Source organism: Mustela erminea, chromosome 16, assembly GCF_009829155.1.
Source record: "Mustela erminea isolate mMusErm1 chromosome 16, mMusErm1.Pri, whole genome shotgun sequence".
Taxonomy (NCBI): domain Eukaryota; kingdom Metazoa; phylum Chordata; class Mammalia; order Carnivora; family Mustelidae; genus Mustela; species Mustela erminea.
Window position 1 is genome coordinate 54,954,018 of NC_045629.1, and position 4,311 is coordinate 54,958,328.

Below are 4,311 nucleotides of genomic sequence, written 5' to 3' on the forward strand. Positions count from 1 at the left end.
AGGAATCACTAGGATAAGTTTCAGGTTTGTGTGAATACACGAATAGTGGCATCAATAAGAAAGTTAGAAAACACAAAAGGTGGTAAAAGTTTTGAGGAGTCATCAATGACTCAAGGTGAAGACATGTTGGATTAGGAGTATCTGTGGAATATCCTAGTGTCAGTGAGGAAATGGCTATGCAGAAATGTGGCTTGGAGGATACAGGGCCAGCCAAGTTTATCCCAATAAGAAAATGTATGTGCAAAGTCAATTTACAAAGAGGAGGTCATTTAGACGCATGAAATCAAGCATTATATGACATTAAGGGCTGAATTTTGTCTACCACCCTCCTCCCCAAATTTATATGCTGAAGTCCTAACCCCCTACTGGGAAACAGAATATGACTATATTTTGAGATAGGGCCTTTAAAGAGGTGATTAAGTTCAATGAGGCCATTAGGATGGGCTTATTCCAATCTGATTTGTGTTCTTGTAAGAAGAGGAAATTAGATGCCCAGACACCAACAATGCACATGCACACAGTAAAGACCATATGAGGACACAGTGGAAAGACAGCCATCTATAAGCCAAGAAAAGAAGCCTCAGGAGAAACCAAGCCTACTGACCTTGATCTTGAACTTCCAGCCTCCAGAACTATGAGAAATAAATTTCTGTTGTTTAAGTCACTCAGTTTATAGTATTCTGTTATGACAGCCTCATATGATATAGATACTATCTCATGATACAGACATTATTCTAGCCTATACACTACCTTGATGATATAGATATGTTTGCCAGGAGGTCTAACCATTTTCTCTGGTGTATGCTAAAAACACATGTCAACATCTTGTTCATTGGGTTTCATTTTTCTTTGCTTCATTTTGTTCACCCTATAATCTCTGCAGAGAATGTTAACTAAAAATGAGCTTTCTTAGTTGCATTTACATTCTGAATTTCTTCCTAAAGACTGTACCCAGGATACTTCTACTGAACTTTTGAGTGCTCATAAAACAGTGGAGACTTCTGGTTTTCACTGAGCATGTATTATTCCTACACCTGAGTAATCACATTACTTTTTCATAACTTCCTTGTCAAAAGGTAACCTTCACAGAATCCCATAAAATCGTACACATCACCACATACATTTACATCAGCATCCCTAAAATAATCTGGAGCACTAATTTCCACTCAATAAAAAACACATAGTTGTTCAAATCATTGCTGAGAAGAATTTTGGAAGCATAATTTAAAGCATCAAAATAAATCTATCCAAAATTAATCACTTTTTAATTTCTGTAGATTTAGACTTCATATCTGATGATATCACTTTTTATATGATTAAAAGAAAACTTCCTCCAATGGACTGTACTTGTAATAGTTTATAAAGCACTTCGAAGAAGATTCTGTCCTTGTTTTATGATTTATAATTAGGTATTACTAGACAAATCATTAATGTATTCATTCAATAAATAAATATGTATTAATTATCTACTCTGAGTCTAGCTTTGTGCTAGATATTGGGGATGCAAAAAATCATGGACTCCACCCCTTAAGCCCTTACAGCCCAGCTGGGGTGAAAGTAAAGGAAATCATTGAAAGGTTTTAAGGACATATGTGGTCCTATTTTTCCTGGTTCCATTTTATTACCTTGGCAAAAAAAAAGCCTACTTACAGCATCTTTAATCTAACTTCCAACTCCCAATGCAGAAAAAGCAGCCATTGTAAGGTAAAAGTGCTCTTCCAGCATATGATGCTAGAGTATGCTGGTGATTATATCTGAAAAAGCTATTTTGTACTGTAGCTTTTATCACTAGAGATCGCTAGAGTATTGGGAAATAAACATCTCTGGTGATAAGTGCTAAATTGTGCCCTCATAGTCTTCATAGTTTGAAGCCCTTACCTCCAGTAGCTCAGAATGTGACTATATCTGAAGATAAGGCCTTTAAAGAGGTAAGTTTAAATGAAGCCATTAGGGTGGGCTCCCGTCTGATCTGACTGGTGTCCTTGTCAGGAGAGGAAATTTGGACACATACATTCATAGAGAGAGAACCACGTGAAAAGGTAGCAAGAGAGGAGCTAGCTACCTGCAAACTAAGGAGAGGCATCAGGCAAAACTAACCCTCCCAAAACCTTGATTTTGAACTTCCGGCCTCTAGAACCACAAGAAAATAAACTTCACTTGTCTAAGCCACCCAGTCTATGGTATTTTGTTACGGTAGCCCAAGCTGACTTAAGATGACACCCATCTGAAGGCAAGGCGAGATCCATAAAATGAAAATTAATTTGATAATTCAGCCACTACATAATTAATTTGGGCATTGCTGTATGTAAGATATTCAGATAACTCAAACCAATCCATGGATTCTTTTTTACACTGTTAAATAAGATGAACACAGCATACTTTCTTATAATTACGTCCTGCTGTTTAAATACTAATAACTTCTAAAGAGTGTAAAAATATTTTTTCACTAGATGCTCTTATCAGTTCAACATCTGTAACATTTAATGTATCAGTTCCTGTCACTGTGGCCCTTCATTTCAATCCTTCAAAGTTTATTCAGCAATCTTCCCTTCAGTCTTCTCAATGAACCACAATCATTTCTGGCACACGTGCAGAACAGAGCAAACTTTCTTGAATTAATAAAATTAAGTCTGTCAGATTTAAGCCAATTGGGTATTAAATTCAAACTAGACCAAATACTGGCTGAACAAAGTTGCAGCTTGTATAGATCAGATTTGGCATAAAATTCAGTTTGTGATGTAATGTAAATTGTCAAAGTGATCCTGCTTCAAACGTCATGTGGTTTATGTTGAAAGTGATATGTATCATACAGAAAAATAAAGCCTCACTTAATGTGAAAATAACTACTTAGAAGAACAATAGAATGAGCATGTAAGTTGAGCATTCATTAAGAACCGTCATATGATCCTGCATATTAATCCAGGACTTCATCGTTTCCATTCGGATTGAACAGAAAAAGAGAAAAAGCCCAGTAAAATGCGACCTTTGCTTTTTTTTTCTTTTAATGTGAGCATTTAAAAAAAAAAAAAATCGTTAACTTTAGAAATAGGCACCCTTTACTGTTTTAAGAAAGTGTAAAACGGCCACTGCATTTTTTTGTAATGAAAGAAAACAAAACTGACATAACGCCACAATAGTGACTATGTCCAAATAAGTTCCATTAACCTGACATTGTTAAAATATATGTACCTTTTGGTAACACATTCAGTACTGGAGTTTTAAACATCACATTGTGTCATAGCCACCTTTTCAATGAATTAAGATTCTTGCCAAAGAACCTTTTTCTCAAAATCAAAAACCACCATTCCAGATGTTCTATAGGATGACTTGAAGGTACAGATTATAAAGGGACAACTAAATGAGTAAAATATTTTTGGCCCTAAACTTCTACTTAACTTCCTTCAAATTACCATACTATTAGTTCATTCATTCATTCATTCATTCAATAAATGACTTCAGCGTATTTATAACGAGCTGAGTACAATGGTCCACAAACAGGCATGGTATTACTGACAGAACTTATAATGAGAAAGATAAGGATTCCATAATAAAACACAAATGCAAAATAGATAAACATTTGATATGGCAGGGCCATATGCAATGTACTTAAATATATTTTCTCATTCAGTCTGCAATACCCATGAGGCCATTACTGTTTTTAGCTCCATTTTACTCACGAAGAAACTGAAGCACCAAGAAGTGATGGAATAGGCCAGGGTCCTGCAGCCTATTTGTGGCAGATCTGTGGTTTGAACTCATGCACCCTGGCTCTAGAGCTTGTATTCTTGACAAATATACGGCAAATACTTTTCAGCTGTGAATACTACACAATACAATTGAAAACACTTTCAATACTTTAAACTGTGAAGAATGATGTAAAGAAAAATTCCAACTACAAAAAAAAAAAAAAGAAAAATGGATACACAAAGCCAAATTTAACTTGAGGCTGTCAAGGGAATCCTCTCGAGAGCACTGGTTTTGAAGCCGACTTGAAGGACAAGGAGGATAGGGAAAGACAGTGGTGGGGAGGGTGGAACAGTATTTCAGCAGAACAACATGGGCCAAGGTCCCGGCATTTAAAAAAAACAAAAGAGAGAAAGAGAGAGATTACTTGGTTTAGTGTTTCCCACCAATCTTTGTATTCTAAGGGTCAAGATGTATTTTATATTGGATATTTCATTGAAAAAAATAAATTCAAATTCTGTACCCAGAGAAAAAAGAAACTGAAAACAATTTTTAAGAGAAGAACCAAAAATGATGAAAACCAGAGTAGATGGCAAACCTTCTCTGCAGGGTACTGAGATTTGTGAT